Source organism: Fistularia commersonii, chromosome 7, assembly GCF_037954325.1.
Source record: "Fistularia commersonii isolate RoL2024-O1a breed Wild chromosome 7, RoL_Fcom_v1.0, whole genome shotgun sequence".
In the NCBI taxonomy this organism is placed as follows: domain Eukaryota; kingdom Metazoa; phylum Chordata; class Actinopteri; order Syngnathiformes; family Fistulariidae; genus Fistularia; species Fistularia commersonii.
The window spans coordinates 14,281,918-14,303,889 of NC_141290.1; the positions used below are offsets into that span (position 1 = coordinate 14,281,918).

Below are 21,972 nucleotides of genomic sequence, written 5' to 3' on the forward strand. Positions count from 1 at the left end.
TATATTTTCTTCATGTCTACAAATAAATAATGGCCCCAACCATCTGTAAATGTTCAACGAGACAAAAAACAGCCAGATCTGATGTAACGTCTGATGTATCGCATTTCCCAGAAAGCATGGGCATGTTTTTCTTATTTAGAACATAACATGATCCTCTTTTCTTGATATATTTATTGGCATGAATGGGTACAAAAAAAAATGACTTTTAATTTTGCAAAGACCCAAATGTTGGCAAAATAAGTTGGCTCTTAATATTTTCATCTGTGTTTTGGCGAGAGAGAAAAAAACTACAAAATGTGTCTGATAAACTGCTTCTGAAAATCCCCTGAATAATCTGTCTGTTGAGCTAATGAGCCACTGAACCAGTTCTTGTCTTAATGTGACCACATGTTCTATCATGTGTCCTTTTATTCTCAAACCAATCAATTGTGTATTGAGTTATGATTAAAAAAAATCAGGAAGCAGTAATGTCTCTGTACTTCAATGCCCTCTGGGCAAACCAGAATGGATATAAACTTTCTTTTTTGTAAGCTGATTTTCCTTATCCAGTGGTCACTGGAAATGTTTATTCCCCTGTGCACAAGTCCTTTTCTTTCCTCTCTTCATTCAGCATTTTTTTTTGATGAAACAAGACATGTTGAAATAGGACATAATGCTGCAGTTTGAAAGTGGGTGGGTTATACCAGACTCAATCTTTTAAGCATGTAAAAAAAAAAATAAATGCAGAAAGGGGATTTTGTGTTTCCCTCGCTAGTTTACCAAATCATCCTCTCTGGTTTGTGGAATCCATCAGCCTGCCGTTACTTTCAATTCCTTTGATCCAAATCATCCAGCAAACTTCCAGATGGAGATCTTTGTTATTTGAGCTGTGATCTCATCAGTACCTCAAACATTTTCAAACTAGAATCTCTAAATGCGTCAGTGTGCTCAAGAGCCAAACACAAATAGCAGCCCGAGTGATATTTGTGAAGCCCGTTTTGGTTCTGACATAACCCCGAACAGCAGACACCAGCAGTGCCACCCAGAGGTTAATTTGGTGTCGAATCTCTGGTCAAACCCGCTGAGGAATTACAAAACAGGAGAAAAACAAGGAGAGAAAATAGAAAGTGCTGGCGGCAAACGAAGCCAGGCAGGCATGCAGGCAAACAGCAGCCCCATCGTTTCATCCATTTCTGTTCCGCTGGCTTTGGTCACGTCTAAGGCGTGCAGTCATGCTGCTCAGTGTTTACCCTGGATTATAGAGACAGCTCTTCGCCCTGCGCAGACCTCCCCGCTGAATACTCCGCCTCGCCACTCAGACACGCTCCAGCCCAGACGTGACTCATTCATACTCACACTCAGGAACATGGCTTGTTGAGACCTCTAGGGACGCAAGCACACAGCGGGCACCAATCATATCACCGGAGAGGGAGAAGCCACCCCCCTTTGCTCCACAAACACGACCCTACGACCTGGATTAAGATCAGTGGAACCCGATCTATCCTTTGGGCTCTGCTTTTATTGAGGTGAAATGCTGTCAAAACTTCTGTTGCACCCAGTCGGCAGTGATACGTAGGAGGGGAGGGACAGATTGTTTACTTGACCCATCTGCAATCAGATGTCACAAACTTTTTTTTTTTTTTTTTTGTGAGAGCACCCATATTTATCATTATCAATTTAAAAGTGTGAAGCTGTGTCACATGTTTCATCTTCCTGTAAAAAAACTCAAAAGTAATGAGTTGTGTTAGTATGTTGATAAATTATGTGTTTTATCCCAAATCACTGGGTAATTGGTGTCCCCTGCACTAAAAAAAAATGTTTTTTTAATTGTACGCCATAAAATGTTTGACCATACTGACTTTCATCTGTGCAATGTCCATCATTGGAGAGTTTTTTTTTGTTTTGTTTTTTTTTTTTTACCTCAGTCCACTGATGAATACATTAGTGATGATTTCCATAAAATCCCAAGTGTCCTGAGATTACTAGATTGAATGTGTCACAAATGTTGAGTCCAATCACTTTCTAATTCCAGTGGAGTTGAAGGGTTAGTCTCCAGCAGGCTAATCCAAGCTTGTTTAAGCTCTACTAGTCCCACCATCATGAAATAGTGCCTTGCTCAATCATGAGGAGGGAGTTTCGTTGGACAGACATTCTCACGAAATTGAACAGTGGAATCCCTATTTTTGGACAGCCCATTGTGCCAGATGCAGGCCGGGAGCAGAAAAAACAGTTTGAGACTGTCCGGCATCATCGCAGCCTGACATCGGTATGATTGCTTGGGGGAGTGGGTGGAGGGTGAGCAACAGGCCCACGGCTAACAGCTGTGATTTTCCCAATAAACAGCAGGAGATTATCTGCTCCGCAATGCTCCCTCTGTGAGGTCACCAAGACAGATTGGCGGCAGTTTCCTGCGGTTTGGCTAACATTTTGGATTTTCTATTTGACAAAACCGCATCAAATGAGGTTTTCGCAATCCATCTGAAGAGGACCCATAAAGGTTATTTCACACACCAGCATGGTACAATTTACTGTTTTGTTACTACATATTGAGACATAGCTTTGAGGTTTATGTTGTTGTTGAAGAGTATAGATCCGCGTGAGATCGAGAACTCAGTCGACTGAGCCGTGCCATGATCCCTCTAAAGGTCAGAAGGCACAGCTCTGCTCTCACACTTAGTCAACAATGGGAGTTATTGTCACTGGCATGAGAGGTGATAAGAAAAAAAAAATTGTGGCTGTTGTTTACTGTGGCCTAGATTTATAAGGCTCCAGAAAGCAATAACCGTGTAAAACCATGGGGGTGGAAATGTGTCTGAACTTCAATAGTCATAACAGCTTCTGTTGTCATGATTACAAGCTGGCGAGCAGAAACATGCTGAATTTTCTGTCACACTGATGGAGGCAGAAAGGCTTTCTACAAAGTTAGAGCTTAAATAAAGTTCTGGCCACTGCATTTGTCGTCCCTCATTGCCAGGCTGAAACAATGGTTGGAGATAAAGTAACTCACCTCATATGGCCCAGTAGGATGTTTTTGTCTGCCTTTTTTTCTGTGTCCACACGGACGAGTTATTGTGGGGGTGGGCCTGCGGTGTACATGTTACACATGAATGAGCTGGGAGGGCGCCAGACGCAACAGAACTTGACTTCCAAATGAATAAATGAAGGCAATTAGTAGATCTGTTTACAATGTTATGGAGACAGAAGTAGGTCAAACATGGCACAGACAGGAGGGAGGAGGGAGCTGGAAAGACAGAACCAGGGGCTGGTACCTTCAGTACAGAGATCGGCCACGGAATCAGGCCGTGGAAATGCCGTCTTAATTAACAGTGACTTTTAAATGAATGTCGTAGTGAATCACAAGGGATTCACTAGTGGGGCCTTTATAGAAAAAGCAGTGTTTTGTGATCAGTCCACCGTGTTTTATCTATGGCTCCATTTACGAGGGGTCCCCTCAGGGCCACTAGCCCCGCCTCCTACTGTAAAGCCCCCTGACGGATATTGTGACCTCAGAGGACATAATGTATAGAGCGTGCATGCTCACACTGCAGGCACTCGTGGACTGTCTGCGCTTTGATGCCACGGAGCAAAGAACAGATATACTTGGGTTTTAGTTCATTTAGTTCATCATTAAGTCCTCTATTGATCTATTTATCTTGTTAACCAAGAATTTCTTTCGAGATTTTAATTTCTTTTCCAAGTTTCAACTGGCTGAGATAAAAAAAAAAAAAAGAGCGAATGCAACTTTGTATCCAGTCTTTTAAATGGGATACTAACAGAACTCAAAAGGGAATCCTGAAATACTTGTTTATGGTTGGGAAAACATTGTGGCTTAGGGAAAATGTTGTGAAATGTGTTGGAGTAAAATAAAACTTGTGTTGGACATAGCACTGGGGGTGATGAAAAAAATCAATATCTCCACGTTCTTTTTCGAGTCCATTATCATATCATCTGCTTTGATATAAAATCTAACGCACATGTGTAATACACAAAGCATTACGTGGAATATTTTAGTACCACTTTTCGGATAATTTCTTTTTGGGGATAGTTATAGCTCAAAATTGTTTTATTTTTGGGGATTTTGTTGCTGATTTTACTTTTGTGTCATCATAGTCAGATGTATTTATGTTTGAAGCGAGGTGTTCAATTTATTCCTTGTTGAATTTTATGTAACATTTTGCTAATTTTTAGGAACTTTTTTGCTTGTTCGGTTAACAGCCTTAGTTAAGTCATGGCACAATTAAACAACACAGTCACTGAACATTTAAAAAGTCTATCATCCATAAGCTAAATCACATGATATCCAATACATATGGATATATTTTGTCGCTTTTCAAAACGGCTGCCTCTTGTAAGGCACAGGGATTCTTGGTACCCACAACAAAGTTTCTTTAATGCTTCAGATTTATCCAACAACCAATATTTACATGGTGTGATTCGGCTATTAATTCCTTCAGCCTGTTTGTTCCTCCATGATTTTATATGAACAAAATGAACTGTAATGGTATTCTTGTTTTCATTTTATTGGTCAGCACAGAAATTGCAGGCTTTAGGACTCTCTGGCCGGCCACTAATCCTGATGGTAGCATACCAAGAGGTGTCTACCGGGACCAGTAAAATAGCACTATGTCACTGCAACACGCTTTGCTCCTAATAACCACAGGATGCTGAAAGGGACCTGGGCAGAAGCAAATGTGGCATAGGGGACCAATTCTAGCACATTACCACAACATAGTCAGCAGCCTCCTCTGCCACGCATGCCATTATCTTGGGGTGTATGCATTATACATGCAGATAAACTACTTCTATCTGAAATTGCTGTTAAGAGCAGAGACCAGATGAAGGGCACGGTTGCCAGTCAGATTTAACCATGCAGGCCTCTCTTCTCTGTGCCGTCCCCTCTTCCATAAATCTCATTGTCGGTCTTCGCTGGTTAATGGTGACCTCAACCCGCCTACTCTCTATCGCCATAGCCCTCGTGCTGCATATACGATGAGCATAGAGTGAAAAGTCAAAGTGACCCCCACCACAGTGATGAAAACCCATACAGCCTGGGTGCAATAGAAGGTCTTCTATAATTCAGCAACCGCAGAAGAAGACAGAGCAAACCTCGTTCTCTTTGGAGGCTCGCAGCGTGCACACCGGAGACATGCTGCATCAGCTGCCGAGCATCCCTCATCTTTAATGTCGCTTAAGTGCAAGAAGAAGAACAAGGGTTGAAGAAAGGAGACCGGCTCTGCGTTCAGAGAGATCTCTGGACAATGCGGCGGAATAGAAGATGGGAGCAATGAAATGCCTGAAGAAAACCGAAGGACAGCACTCCAGTCATGGCTTTTGTACGATAGCCAAAACCCACTCCTAGACATTTGTCTCCATCTAGGCCATAATTGTATTGTCTTCCAAGATACATTTTTTTCCTTACTTAGTTGACATTGCTCTTCCTGCTGGACAAAGCGGTTTTCCTGTTTCGAACTGATTTCAAGACTATATTGCTTGTGCATGAATAAATCATTGGCACCTGACACTGAAAATACATTAAATTTGGCAGAGACCAGATCCCAGTGAGTGTATGCATGAGAAAAATAATCACACGCAGAAATACAGAGTATCGCTGTGAAGCTGGGAAGCCCATACTGTATGTCCACCATCCTCCCAGCGCTGCACACAGCAATCAAAGAAAGTATTCCAAAAGGAGTCCGTATGTTTCCTCTGCTTCATCAAGCTTTGCCCCCATGGCTCGGTGGGATGGAATTTGCCAAGGCTAGAGGTAGCTGGCACAAATACTTTCGATCACAGGAACTACAATGTGAGAGAAACACCTGCAAGTTCCAATGCTGACCAATCGCACGGAGCAGTTAGAGATGGGGAGTGAGGAGAGACAAATCGGGAGGGGGAGGGGAAATGCTGCTTGATCTACTATTCAACAACTTTTGCTCTTAAGTATTTGAGGCTCCAAAACCCCATTTAACTCGTAATCCCTGCTGCAAATAAAGCTCCCGTAGCCATTCCTCCAAAGGCTGTACAAACACACACATCTGCCCAGATTATCTCTGTCTGTCTACATGGATGGCCCAACCCGGACTGTCCCTAAATCTCAGCTACTCTGAAATTGTTCCCTGAGTCTCTGACATACCTTGGAAAGTTCCCAGTGCTCAGAAATAGAAATAGCCTGTTTGAAAGTACTGTGCCAAAGGTGTAGGGGGGATTGAAAACACTCGGGCTGAAAGTCACAAGAAGGCAACCGAAACACTCTTTGCATGCTTTTTTGAAAAATAAAAGCATGCACAGCGAAAGTCGTCACTGGCAGTACAGTTCGGAGAGCATTTTCCAACCCTCTAATGTGTCTCTCTTAATAAGACTTAATTCTCCGAGTCTATTAAGTCAAATCCCACCTGGTTTGCCGTTGCCAAGGGCTGAACTCTGCAGCAGGCATGTAGTCCAGGTATTGTGGGCCTCTGGGATGTGTAGAAGACCATGTTCCGAGCAGCCGCACACATTTTTAAAAGAACGCTGACCTTAATTGTTCATCTAGTCCCCTTTGCCAGCTTTGAGGTTCCCGAGGTGCAGACCTCTGGAATTTTTCCGCTCTAAGGCTGACATTGTGGATTTTATTCATTTCGGTGAATGAGGTTCAATTTGTCAATTGCATGGTTCCAAACTTCCGTGCTGATGCATCTTTTATGCTGATTAGGTAAATGTTAACATATACAAGTGGAGGCTCGGCCATATCACTGTGCCAGCTAAGTGTCATTTGATCCAAATTTGGCTTATTCCTTAGCAACCGTTTTCCTATCACAAATGGTGTTTGTAGGATGAGAACAAAAGAACAAGCAAGTAAATAATAGATACCAACAGTGTTTACCTTGTAAACCCAGTTGATAAAGCTTGTAAGACATTTAGCATTAACTAATTATTATCAGTTACCACACAACCAAATGAACTGCTCATAATCACTATTTCTGTGTGAGTAATGAAAATACTGATGTACTTTAACAATCCCAGGGCAGTCAAATCACATTGTAGCAGTTTTGTTCAGGTATTCAATGCAGAAATAGTTACGATATTTGGTTTTACAATATTTGGTTTGTCTTTTAAAAGTTTGTCTGTTATTTTTTGTGTTCATTTCAACTCGCATGTTTTAAAGGTCCCGTTAAACATACCGTCAAAACTCCAAATGCTGCGAATCTTGAAAAGGTATTTTTCTCTCTTTTTGTTTCATTTGTAAACAAAGCTCTTGAAATGCACACAGCTGGAAGTTTGAGAGCTGAGTCGTTAAATTTGCATGTTCCCTGTCATGGATGCAGATATTCAAATTTAATGGTATTATAATTTATAATGCAAGCAATTTAGAAAAGGCCTTTTGTAAAACTGGCAGAGTATTTGAGGTTTTAATGGAAGGTTTAACAGGAAGGGACAGAGATTTCAATGGATTTACTTCACAAATGCTCATTTGAATACATCTTACATGGAGATGTCGCAGATTTCCTGAAAACATTATTTGCATTTCTATTACAACATTAAAACATGAAGATTAATACCGACAGTGAATACTGTCGGTCTGCTGGCTCCCTGATTATATTTGAATTTGAAGAAATCAAACATGCAATCCACAGTTAAATTACTCAGTGAGCTTCTCCAACGATATTGGGATAAAAACCCATAAACATTTCTTTCTTTTCAAAGAACAATCTGGATTCCTGGACTGTTAATCACTTATTTTACTTCCATTTTTTGCCTTGAAAATGCCATGGTATTTAACGCACCAAACTGTGGAGTTGAGTCGAACTAGGAATATTAACCTGCACACCAAAATTATGCATTCAGCTTGAAAATTAGCCTGTGATATATGTTTTTTTTGCTTTTTGGTCTTTTAACTGAGAGCGTATTTTGACATTGAGAAAAAAAAAATAATGTGATCTCAGTTCCTCCATCTAAGTACTATTGCAACACTTTTTTTTAATCTCAGTAAACCTTGAAATTGACTCCCTCTGCTTCTATTTTGACACTATTGTAAGTCTATGTGCTCACTGCCTGGTTCAGAAGCTTCTCCTGTCTCCAGCTTGTTCAAATCTCAATGCCAGACTTAAATTCACAGAGACAATGAAATAACCCCCCCTTGTCTCGCTACTGGTCAGATAGAGAATTGAATCAATCAATCCATCGGTCTTCATTGAAAAACTCACTTGTGCAGAAATTGCAATCAAAAACACCAACACAGAAAAAGTGTTATATATTTAATGCAATTCACATTAATCCGCTGCTCTGTAAATGCGTAGAAGCAGCTCATCATAAGAACACTAATCGGCACTGTGATGCTGTTCACTGACTCATCAAGACATGAGATTTCTTCCAAAAGTGAAAAGTACGGACTCTTGCTCCCCGACAAACATTCAGACCGCACTACGCTGTCGTTAGAGTCATGTCGCATCATTCTCAGCTTAAATGTGACGTTTAAAGCTCCACATGGTCTCTTGATCCTTCTTACATCACAGATTTACTTGCGTCCCATGAGCCCGGAGGCTGCTCGTCGTCCTCAGGTGGGACCCACACAGTTTCCCACAGGCTCACCTTGTTATTGCGGGAAGCCATGACTTTTCTATTTATTAAACCGCTGACTTGGGGATGTCAGTTTTACAAAGTTGGTACTTTCTTTTAAATACTCCTCCCGGCTTACTTTTGTGAGGATATCTTGATGTCGTAAATTTGCTTGTCAAATGAATTGTTGTCCTATTTCATCGGGTATACCTTATTTTCTCTTTAGCTCTGGTGATAAGTGTTGGTCATACACTGCCTTTAAAGCAGCATTTTTGGAAAGTTTTTGGAGTATAAATGTTATTTTTAGTATTGTAATAGTTCTAATGAATCAGTCAATGGGGTAATCCTAGTGATGAAAAGTGCTCCTTTACTCCTTCATCTGCAATCTTGTGTAACTTGTCCATTTAGAATAATTTGCACTTTCAGTGTCAATTAACCGGGAGCTAAATTGCCTGTAGGTGTAAATGAGAAACCTATGCTACCCATCCATTGGCAGACTGAAAAGATTTGTCGAAAATGCTCATCCCACACCTGCTCACATCTAAAGACAACTTTTTAGAGTTTTTAGTCCGAGCCTAGTCCTAGAATGAAATTTTACAACGACTATGAATCTTACAGGGACACTATTTACAAAACTACATCTAGATTCTTTCAGCAATCTTCCCACATGCAATTTTTTCAAATGAGCCTTTGCAGAGCCTTTGCTATTTCAGTCCTTCGCTTTTCCTTCTCCACTCTGTTGTGATGCATTGGAGAGTTGATATCATACAACCTGGGCTGTTCTGCCCACAGCTCCACCACCCACATCTCTTTCTGAATGGTCCACATTGATCGGGACATCATTCCCGTTCATTCACACCACAAAGAAATACTGTCTGCGGCCGATACCTCTCTGGCGATTTTTGTCTAGCAGATTTCCTATTTTACCAGTTTTGCTAGAGCTCATCAATTGGTTTTTGACTGTGTTATGTCACCATACAGACTTGTGATAATATCTGGCACAATTGATATATCGGTAAGGCCGAGACTAGGGAAAGACTGATCTGAAACAGCTCAGATAACCACCTTATATTCAACTGTCGTGACGACACGCGGCAACTCCAGTAAACTACCCTCTGACCTTCAGTTTTTAGTATGTGACCGTTAAAATCTTTTGGTGTGAGCCCAGAATTAGTGGTTTAATGTTTCTATAGGTGGTCCTGTGATTGATATGTGATCGGTGTGGTCAAACCCTTCCTGACACCCAGTGTCAACTGGGATTGGCTCCAGCCCACAACCACCAGGTGCATAGGGCATGTGCTCACACTTTGATTCGAGAAAGTAATACAAAACACACACATCGATAAAGTTATTACACTGTTAATATCACAGACGAGTGACATCCTGGAGGCGACATGCCATATTGCAAAGCCACCATCACTGCACGCTGAGCTCTAAAGCTGCCATCTGGCAGGTGAGCTGCACACTTTCCACTTGTACCTCTCCTCCCTCTCATTTCTCTCCCCTGCTATCACACCTCTGTCTCTCTCCCTCTTTCTCTCCCTCTCTGGCTTTCGGTCTTTATTACGGTTGCACACATATCTTTTTCCCCTCGCATTATCGTTACCTCCACCTTTATCTACCTGTAAATCCTAGCCTCCTCCAGGCTCCTGGCTCACACTCTAATAAATGTCAGCGTGAGTGCTGATTTATGCAGGTCAGTGTACTTACATATCATAAGCACATTTGTGTGACTGCACACACATCTATTACAGTACATAGAAACACTAACACAAACAGACTTGGGGGATCTCCCTCTTCCCCCTCCTCAGGCAGTAGCATCCGAACAGTCATGTTTAATCAGCGTCTCCTTGGGTAGTGGGGGTGGCGGTTGGATTGGGTGGGTTTGGGGGGGCTCAGGGTCGAGGTGGAGGGAATCTCCTGCTATGTGGACTTGGAGTGGGTTGGCTGTGCACTCACACACCGTGTAATTGTGTTACATACACTAATTGGCCTGAAATACTAATGCGGCGTCGCCTGCGTGTCTGACCCACATCCCGCTCCCTCATATTCAACCCGCGGCAGAATCAATGTCAATGATTGAAGTGGTGGTCACTTGAATCTGTTTTTTTTTTTTTTTTTTGTAGCCTGTAAAGCTGTGCCCCCTCCCTCCATCTCCGCGTCTTCCCAAACGTACAGTATAGATCATTAATCTTTGTAGAAGTCTGAGATAACACTTAACTCCAGGCTCGTGGGGGGAAATGACAGAGACAGATGTTCTAAATTACTTCACTTACGCTGAAGGGGCATTGCCACCGAGGTTACGAGACTCCGAAATAATGCGGCCTCACCTGCGGTCTCTCTCAGAATTACAGAAACTGGAAAAGGTGAAGGAATTACAACCCACCACTAATCGAAATCAATAAACAATCCAACAGAAACCCCATTTTTTATGCTTCATTTCATCACATGTGCCACACTTTTTAGCCGGTCTCCTATAAGTCAGCTTGGCTTGAAAATGTAACTACTTTAGCAGATTAAAAAAAAAGTGTGACTTTCCCATGCTTCTAATAAGAAACACTTGTACATTTCTTCCTATTAAAAAAGACAACGGCATATTCACCGGGAGTTAACCTATTAAATACAAGTAGACAAGGTTTCTTCGAGCATCTTGATACAAAAGTCACAACAGTTTGGAAAAATCACAGATTTTTCATTCCAGTGTTTGCTCACTATCCTTTAGTCACCACGACGACGTGTAAGTCAGCTTTGTTCTCTCCTTACATCAGTTTGAAATTGCACACATTAATCTTATATATTATTTGACATTCATAGATCTTGTTTTATGTGAGAGTGCAGTGATCACTCAATCGTTTTTCAGCGGCCTCACCAGTCAACTTTTTTATAATCAATAATCTAGGCTCTGTCATAGGACACAAATAGTGAAAGCTTGTGAAATGTGAATATATTGTGCTTGCTTTACCTTTTGTATGTCTGTTAGTTTATTCTCATTGGCTTGTGAATGCCTAAGGAGGATGACCTGGAAACTGGGAAACACCAATGGGCAAATTTGTCATTTTCTGATATTTTTAGCCCAGCTGTCGGATCGATTAGTGGAGAATATAATCAACGGATAAATGAAATGATTGTGTGTCAGATAAATTTGTCCGAAACGGCTTTATGTGTCTCTATCTGGGTAGTCTAGTGTCTGTCCATGAGGCTTAAGGTTTTGTGATCTTCTAAAGGAAACGGCGGGGGTAGAAAGTAGATCGAAGAAGACCGTGTTTGCATGTTTGTGCCTCACAACGCTGAAAAATTATAAACTCAAGCGTGACCTCCAGACACTTAAGTCCCAGTAACCTTTGGTTACACCACTTCTTCCCACAGGTTTTTTTTCCTGACAAAAAATTATCCTAGTGAAGTTAATACTAGCAGCGAACAATCCAGAATAATTCATATAATTACATTTACCTCCCTAATAGCTTATTTTTTTGCTTTTTTTGGATCTTTTCTTCAACCAATATTATCAATATAATCCCCGTGGCTATTCAATTTCATTGTGTGAAATTAAGAAAAGCAACTTAAAGAACTAGAGTGTTTGCTTGGCTTGAGGACACAGAAAAACATTTTCTACATTTAAAGACAAATATCCGTGATATAAGTCTGATCCCGAGTTTGGAGTAATTCGAGTGCTCTAGTCGGGTAATGTCCATCGTGTCTTTGAAACCCAGCAGAGAATGAAGACAAAACTCATGTGAAGATTCATTTAAATTCTAAAATTAGCAGGCAACTGATAAAGCTGATGACTGGCATGAACACGGCAGGAGAAGAGCCAATTTCTCTCTCTCTTACTCTCTCTGTCCCTTGCCCCTCTATCTCTCTCGCTCTCTCCTCCTCCTCCATGAGAGGCTTTACTCATTCTGGAGGGGCCAGAAGAATAAAAGCTTGTCCAACTGGTTGTCCAGATAAGCCGGGCTGGAGAGAGCGAGCCGGGAGAAGAAGGGTGTTCATCTGGTTTGTATGAGAGGTGAGAGTCAAACAATCATTCCCTCCTCCACCTTCTCCTTTTCCTCATGCTCACAGGAGTGTGCACCGGCAGGGATGCACTTGGTCAACAGCATTGTTGAGGTTGGCACTGCCACAGCTGTGTGTGCTTTGGTTCTCCCCGGCTCAGACCCCGGCTTTATCACCATCCCAGTGGCTTCTGCTCTGCTTCCACACACACACACACACACCCTCCACCCCCACCCCCCTCCTTGGCTAAGAGGCTGCAGGAGACAGGACTGCTACTCACCAGGTTCTGCCCAGTGTGTGTGTGTGTGTGTAGATTTCAAGGGAACAGAGAGGAGGGGTGGTAGCAGGCTTTGAGGAGAAAAAAAAATCAATCCAGTGATAAAGCAATTATTCCTCTCCCCCACCCCGCTCTGCCTCCGGTCCGTCCTGATTCTTTGTCTCCTGAGACATCAGCGCACAGCTACTCATTACAGGTGGCAGGTGGAGATCTTGTGATAAAAAAAAAACCACACACAAACAGAATTTTCAACTGACTGCCTCCCAGAGGCTTGAACTGCTCCCCAAGTTTTGCCTCCCTGCACGCCGCCGTGCTGCATCCAGCCTGCGGCTTGGCCACCAACACCCGGCGATGGACTACTCACCTTGAAACAGGAGGAGACCCATTCATGAGTAGGGGCGATCCGGTGCCATCCGGGTTTCCCTCTCTCTCACACACACACACGCTCTCGGAAACGTCCCGTGGATGTGTGTGAATGAGCCGAGATATACAGAAATAATTATAAGAAGAAGAAATAATAATAATGATTATAACGATGATGATAGAAAATAAAAACACACAAAAAAAAAAAAACTGCCGGGTATTTCAGTGCAGCGCGTCGCCCGGAGTCATTCGGGAAGCGGTGCGCATCTCCGCCGTCCGCCGCTGCGATGGAGACTCTGTCAAGTGACCCTCGTTCAGGGATTGATCATGTTCTGAAACCGACTGCCGCCACATCACCCTTCTCTCTCTCTCTCTCTCTCTCCCCCCCCTATCTATCTGCCCCCCCTTCTGTGCTTGTGCGTTCAGACCGTCGCGTCATCCTTTTGGCACAACTTGAGCGCGTCGCCTCAGAGAACGCGGGCTCAGCGCGTCGGCGCGTGGAGTTTTAACCAGCATCAATTCCTATCAGTGAGGATATTTGAGAAATAAATGAAGAAGAAGTGATCTCCCAGAGGTATTTGACGAGTTGTTAAATAACTGGAGGTGCGCCTTGTGTTGGGTGGGTGGGGGGGGCATAAAAAAAAAACGGGAATATGTTTGAAAAAAAAATTCCAAACAGTTTTCAAGTCGCCTCTCACTCCGTTTAATAGAGACGTCCAGTCCCGTTCACACATTTCAATATGAACTGGCGTGTTTGTTTTACTGGTTGACACGGCAGGGAAATGCATTCAGCAGCGGTTGCACAAGTTTTGCTTTGAAACGCTGCCATCTATAGGCCGCATGGTGTAATTGCATGACTTTATCTCACTGACCTGTCATGCAAAACCTTTGTTGTGCAGCCGAGGCCCTTATTACCAGACTCATGTAACCTGCAGCTGTTACCTCGAGTGAAGAATCAGTACACATCTCTATCAGGGGTATAAAGTTTGAGGGCGCTTTGTAAAGAGTCCCATCTTATTGTGGGAAAAACCCACACAGGCGCCTGCGGTGCCTCCTGTGCTCGCACGAAACCCTCGCTTACTCAAACAGAACTGCTTACTCTGCTGAAAGCCTTGAGGAAAGTGTGACCCTTTTCATTGACTTTGAAAAGGGAGGGGATATGCAGAGCAGCCACTAGCCAGCTGTGTGCCCCTCATTTTAAGCGATTTTGGTGGAGGTCAGTTGGAGATGTCAGACATGATACCTGTCTTGTGTCAAGCAGCTCTGGGTGGCTAAAGATGCCCCCCAGGCCTGAACAGATGGCAGCATCACCCAACTCAACCCACACCAGTGCCATATTGTACAAACACACACTGTAGCACTAAAACACACAAGTGTACATGCATATAAAGCATATACAGTCAGGCAGAGAAATGTTTGGACAGCGACGCAATCTCCACGACTATAATGGAATTGAGGTGCAGACTTTAAGGTTTAATGCAAAGAGTTGAACAAAAATATGATTAAACATATAGGAATTTTAGCTGTTTATACAAACGCTCCTCATTTCAGGGGTTCAAAAGTAATTGGACAAATAAACATAACCTGGAGTAAAATGTTACTTTTCAATATTTTGTTGAGAATCCTTTGCAGAGAGTGATTGCCTGAAGTCTGGAACCCATGACATCACCAAACACTGGGTTTCCTCTTTTGTGATGCTTTGCCAGGCCTTTACTGGAGAGGTCTTCAGTTGTCGCTTGTTGTTGCTTCCGCCCTAAGTTTTGTCTTGAGCGAGTGAAATGCACGCTCGATTGGGTTGAGATCTGGTGATTGGCTCGGCCATTGCAGAATATTCCACTTTTTCGCTTTGAAAAACTTCTGGGTTGCTTTTGCAGTATGTTTTGGATCATTGTCCGTCTGTACCGTGAAATGCCATCCAATCAACTTTGCTGCATTTGGCTGAATGGGAGCAGAAAGTATCTCCCTATACACTTCGCAATTCATCCAGCTACTTCTGTCTCTTGTCACATCATCAACAAACACAAATGAGCCAGTGCCATTGCAATGGATGCATATGCCATCACACTGCCTCCACCATGGTTTACAAAAGATCTGGTTTGCTTTTGATCATGAGCTGTTCCAATTTTTCTCCAAACTTTCTTCTTCTTCCCATCATTCTGGTACAGGTTGATCTTGGTCTCATCTGTCCAAAGAATCCTGTTGCAGAACAGGGCTGAATTATTCAGGTGTTTTATGGCAAAGTCAATTCTGTCTTTTCCATTTTTGAGGCTGATTGAGGCCCTGTGGTGAATCCTTTGTATTTACTCTCATCTTAATGGTAGACTTAGATACGCCTACTTCCTGGAGTGTGTTCTTCACTTGAGTGGATGTTGTGAAGGGGTTTTTCTTCACCATGGAAAGGAGTCTGTGATCATCCACCACTGTGGATGTCAAGGATTTTTTGAGTTCCAAAGCTCACTGGTTGCATTCTTGTTTTTTCTCAGAATGTGCCAAACTGTTGATTTGGCCACTCCTAACATTTCTGCTATCTCTGTTTCACCTCCATTGAAAGCTGTTTTGACCACATGTTCACAGCAACAGCTTCCAAATGCAAACGCCACTCCTGGAATCAACTCCAGACCTTTTAACTGCTTAACTGATGACAGGTTACCGAGCGAAGAGCTCATGCAGCCTTGATATATATATATTTTTTTTGCAGCCTTCTGAGCAACATTCCCTCCAAACTGTACAATTGCACAGTTGCGCACTGCTCATATACTTTCAGCACACAAGAAAACCTATGCGGCGCAGTTAGTGCACTGCAAATGAATTAGATAGATAACATTTTTTCTGTACCATTTTACTGTGTTTTACTGTGTAACTTAATGAGTGACAGGTGTCCAGCCAATCATACGATACGATGCAATTAGGCTACGCAGCCAATCACGGCATTGACGGTACTTGCGCACGTGCTGTGCCCATACAGGCTATGTAACAATAATAACAGTGTGGCGGAGTTAAGTGACGCTAATACTAACATGCTAACCCCTGAGTGGACTTATCACATTCACTCGTTTCTCATGGCGAAACGAGTGAATGTGTTAAGTCCACTCACCAAACCAAAGTAAAAAAGAAATGTGGTTCTTTTAAGTTGGAATGGCTGTCGGAGTCTGTGCAAATAGAAGAACCAGCGGTAAAACTGGGTGAGATTTTTTTTTTTCGAGTGAGAGAGGCCCGCGCTGCAAAACATGCAGCGAAGCTAAAGTAGTAAGCGAGGTTTGAAAAATATGAATTAAATGGAAGCTATGATCCCAGGTGTGATACTGATGTGTGGCCACAGCGTGCACATCTAATGTCGTTCACAGTGGTCCTCAGTGTGCTCAGCGAGGTTGTCTGTATGCCCAGACATATGAAAAATTGGAGAGAACATTGCTTCTGAGTCAATTGTCCAATTACTTTTGGTCCCTTGAAAAAAAGGCAGCTGCGTATTAAAGGGCTGTAATTCCTAAACCCTCGCTCCAGTTTGGATGTGAATACTCTCAAATTACAGCTGAGAGTCTGTACTTTAAGCTCGCATTGGTCATATAATTGTATCCTGAATATGTTTTTGTAAACAGCTAAAATAACAAAACTTGTGTCACTGTCCAAATATTTCTGGGCCTAACTGTATTCTCACTGTATTCTCCCACAGATGGGATGAGTATTTCCTCGTCTGTATGTAATGAGCTTTCACCGCCAGTTGAAATTCGATCAGCGGTTCTGAGGGATGAAATACAGGGAAGTTTGGCTCAAATTCCAATCAAGAGGTTGGCAAGAAATATTATTTTGCTTGCTGTCTCAGAGTGCTGTTAATTTTTTGGGTATTAACAGTTTTCTTGATACCAACTTGTGTTTACTGAGAATTCACGGGAAATCCCCAAATCCCAAATTAATCTCAATTCCCAAACAAATTCTGAAAGAATTGCAAAGGAAATAACAAAAAATAGCCATTTGTTTGTATTTTAGTTCCTTCTTTTTTGTTCAATTTAACAAATCATTACTTTCATTCAGCTGCTGTGTTTTTTCATCCCAACAAAAGTCACTCCACTACTCCACTACTACTATGACAGGGAAAGTATAGCCAAAAGAACATGTGTTTTTCACAATAAAGCAAAATTATATACGCATCAGTCTTTATATAAAGAAGGATATTTATGTTATTTTTCAACCCTGATATACCCCTCTCAGGCACTGTACAACAGAATCATAATAGCTATTCACCCTAAGATTCCTTAGATTTATCTGTCCCGTCCGTGCTTGCTAGGGTTTTCCACTCGGCTACAGAGGACAGGATGTGAGTTATTAAATCCAAGCTAAATAGGAATGATGATGTTGGCAGTGGCAATGAGAGGTAGTGTGACTGTTACCGAGTCGTAGATTATTAAGTGCGGCACACCAGTTGAATTAGTCATCGCTGTCTCATTCAAGGGCAGCAAGGACTGTAGCGGGATCCAAACTGCTGTGTAAAACCAGTTTTTCATTTGCTTTAAGGGACGGTGCTGGTGAGGTTCAATGGTAGAAAGTAGAGGTCTGTATCAAATATCGTATGGCATCATGGTCAGCGACAAGTACATTACGACTGGGAGAACTGAGTGCGTGGAGAATGGCCCAGATGCAGCAGATGGAACACAGCATCTCAGGTCCAGAGACCAAAACATAAACAAACCGGCTACAAGCAGGATTAAAAGAATTCTATTCACAGGCCAGGAATACTTAGGCAGCTTAGTTCCCCAAGATGTAATAGCCATCTAATTTCACATTAGCATGAAGCAGATCAAAAGTAATAAATAATTGATAATAATGTTCTAATGGTTAGGGGCAATAAGGATTTTGAATTTTCCTTTTATTTCTGTAATGCAAAGGCCATGTACTTTTTTTTTATTATATGCATAGTTGTGTTAAGTATCGGTAGGATTCATATCCTGTAATATTTCAACAAATCTTTTTTTTAACGTTCTTAATGTTTCTTGCGATTTTCGACCTTATAACCCGTGTTCTGCTTATTGTTCAAATAGTTGTAAACACCAGGCAAACAACTATGGTCATTCTACATTCCTTGTCCATAAATGTCCAAAAAAATTTAAATTAATAACTGATATATTAGACAGAACGCAGGGTCAGAACAAGACTGCGAGATCCATAATCCTAGGATATATTTTGTGCTATGTGTCCTTATTCTGTACACTGAAACTATCTGTCAAAGCCTGTCAAAGAGAATGTCAAAGACATTAACATCTGTTTTATCCTTATTAACATCTTGCTGTATGCTGATGACACTGTTACCATTGCGTAAAGTGCATAATGCCAACAAGCCACTGTGAACAAAGTTAAAGCAGCGGGGGGGGGGAGAACTGCATGAAAATTATCGCCAAGATATTGAAGTCCGTGGTTATGAGCAAAAGAGAAGAGAGCCCAATCAAAATAGATGGAACAGAAATCAGTCAAGTTAACAGGTTTAATTGCTCAAGTCATATAATCACAGAAGACAGCAGATGTGATGAGGAAATTTTCAGCCCACCCACTGGAAAAACCACGGTGCAAAGATTATTATTAGAAGCTCAACAAGAAAGAAAAAAACAAGCCCAATGTGGGCCGATTGTCAATGTGACAACCCATCAGATTTATAATGTACCAATATAATGTATAATATGCCAATATATATGGTAAGAGAAATATACACTGTCGTTAGCAAACTTTGTTTAAGTACCATTATGTTGTGAGTTACAAAAGATTAAGAGTCATGGTCTCGCCTCGATCGTGCATATGTTTTATCTTGGAAAGCTACTGCAGGTGTGTAGAGGCAGCAGATGGAAAGTCTTAAGACAGATTACCTTGTTTTTTCCTTGCAGGTCATCAGAGGCAATACGATTTTAACAGAATTATGTATATTATCTATTAAAAATTGTCTGTAGGTGCTGTAGATACTTCTAGTTTTCTTTGACGTCTTCTACATGTTTCAAAATATCCTATGTATGTGGGCACAAGCAGCAACTTATGGCTGGCAACTCAACACTTTCAGTTTCTTTATCTATGGGTCTACTTTGTGTGAATATGCCAGGACCCTTGTGCAAGAATATTTTCATCCATGGCACAAAGTTTATTTTTTTCTAAAGGCTCAAGTAATATGAGCTTGCTGTTCAAAAGTGAGGCTCCCCTGTGACCTGTAAAGCTTCTTGTTCTTCACAAACTAATCGACATGTTCTTATGTTCTGGTTGGTATTATAAACTGATCATGCATTTTCATGTTCCTTTAAATTTTGCTTTATTATGGAATATAAGTCAAAGTTTAACTCAGTCGATATTGTGGGTGAAGGTTCAAAGTCAGTGTGATGTCACCACCATTCCGATTTTGTGACTTCAATATCTGAGAAAATCCAAGAGAAGGACTTTCAGTACATTTCAGTACAACTGAATTTGGTTTCGAAAGTAAAACTGACCTTTTAAAAATTGTATTTATTTTCTGCTAACTTTGATCATATTTCACACAAATGATGCACATGGCAAAGGAAGACATTCATTATCCAAAGGGTACATTTTCTGACCATTATTTGACACCATAACTCAGGAATAGATGGGGAGATAATGACCACATTTCACATTTGGTGAGATGCTGAATTGTTTGATGCTAATCCCAGGTCCATGTTTTGCAGGAGACCTGCGAGAGAGCACATCAGAGAAAGAGTATTGCTATGTTTTTGGCAGGGGTGGACAGTCAAAATGTAGTTGAAAGCCATTGCTTTAAGTTTTGCTCTTTGCATAGTTGCTACGGTTTTTTTCTATAACATCATGATGTTCTGTGCAAACATTTTCCCGAGCATCGTTGCAAGCCAAGAGGCAAAGGTGATATAAATTGAGCCGTAGTGGAGATCTGCAACCCCATCAGTCTTTGGTTACTTTCGTAACCATAGCAGCCATTTAAACTCCTTCAAAGTGTGCTTTGTGTGTTTGTTGCGGCTTTGTTCTGATGTGTTCATTATGATTATTATGGTTTTGCACAGGGTTTCTTGAACAGACCGCACCAAAGTGGTGCAGCTAGGAAGATGCAATCTACTTCATGAAAATTACCATAACAACACTGAGCTGTGGAAGGAAAGCAAAGGGAGATGCATGCAAATGAAATGGCAATAAAAGAAGACCGCGGGCCCAATCAAGCTGTCATAACACATGGAATAATAACAAGTGAGAGCCATTAAAAGCTTTCACTCAAAACCGCCAGACCTCAGCGTGAAAAGAATAGGAACCACAGCTCCTCTCATGCCTCTTTTTTACATATAAACACATCTCTCACCTCCAGATTATAATGAGATGTTCATAAATAGGAGTATCACGCTAGAAGACAAGTATCTGTGACTGATTCATCACACTTTCCAGCTTTGACCTAGAACTGCGTCTCCGTTACCTATAAAAGCATCTTCAATCATGGTTTCCATCCAACTGAAAAAGAAATGTTAAGAGATTACGAAAGAGATGTGCTTGTGGGGTAACTTCTTTATATTTTATCTCCAGAAAAGTAATCCAAACAGACAGGAAATAAGCAAAAAAGAACATCCTGTCAATTTCGATCAACCAACAACAGCAAATCTCCAACACATGCTTGACATGTAACAAATACTGTACCCTTCAGCAGCATCACAGTAACAAATACAGTTCCAAACTAAATTCTGCATTGTTGTGTGCCTTCAAAGGACATCTGAAGGTGATTTGCAAGTCCAGGATCACTTCTTGTTTTTGAATTCCATGGTGGGTGTTTCTCACACATCAGAAATATACCCACAGACACAGAAAATTAAAGGCAGGAGTGGCATCAACGTTTTATTTCTGTTGTTGATCTTGAATTTTTACTTTAATTTAACCTCCTTTGTCTTTAGATATTCCCTCATGTTGGCACATGGTATTATCATTATTGTCAAGAAATCTCTTTCAACACTGAACTGATGCCAAGAACTGCATCATAAAGCTCAGTTGTTCTCCAATCACTGTTATCTTGGGTAAGTCAAGATGTATAATAGTGTTGATGCTTTTTTATTTTATTAGTGGTTAAAAAAAAGTCACAGACCTGTTTATTTCCATTTGTTACTAAAATGTTGACTACATTCCTCTATTATGGGAATATTTTGTTCTTTTTAAAAGTGCTTTAACATATTTTTTCTGAAATAATTTCCTCAGGAGTCATAAATGTGCTTCAAAATGTTCCCTAGATAGATAGAGGTTTAAATAATTTAATGGAAAGCAATTTGGAAGAAGACAAAGCTGTTCTTTTTGCACTCGTCTTCCTTCCCGCTGCATGTTTGATTTCTAAACATGTACAACAATCTCCCCTCACAGATACCACTGTATCATGACTGTCGAGTAAAACATATATCCCATTGCAATAATGCAATGATTGTGTTATTGTTATTTTTGCATTATTCATTTAGCCTCTGAGTTTTCATAGCAACCTCAGGCGTTCCTGAAAGAGGATAAACATTATCAGTTATTAGCTGGACTGCAGGTGTATCAGCCATACACCCTGCTGTGTTATCTGATTCATCAATAGAGGCTGTCAAGATATCTGCCAGACAGACTGTGCTGCAAACAAAAACAGTGGTCAAAATCCAATGCTCACTAACAGCCAGAGAATCACTCTGACAGCTGCCAAAGGACCCTACGGGCAAAGGACCCTCTCATATACGTAGTGTCTCTGTCCCTGCCAATACCGTCTAGTTCTGGCCACACGAAGCTCCCGGTACAGAGGGATGAAATAAAGGGGTGCATTATTTTTTCCCCTGCACAGTCTCTCGAGATGCATTGCTGATTTTTTTTGTCATTGT

General features: G+C 41.5%; 1 protein-coding gene across 1 annotated transcript in view; it reads right to left on the bottom strand.

Moving 5' to 3' along the window:
* The window catches only part of LOC147232836 (plexin-A2-like), a 106,516-nt gene extending 92,993 nt beyond the window's left edge, over window positions 1-13,523 (bottom strand). The window contains exon 1 of the mRNA XM_086149954.1: window positions 13,146-13,523. The gene's annotated coding sequence lies outside the window, so the exon portion shown is untranslated. The remainder of the gene's footprint in view (window positions 1-13,145) is intronic.
* Between the last annotated feature and the right edge of the window lie 8,449 nt (window positions 13,524-21,972).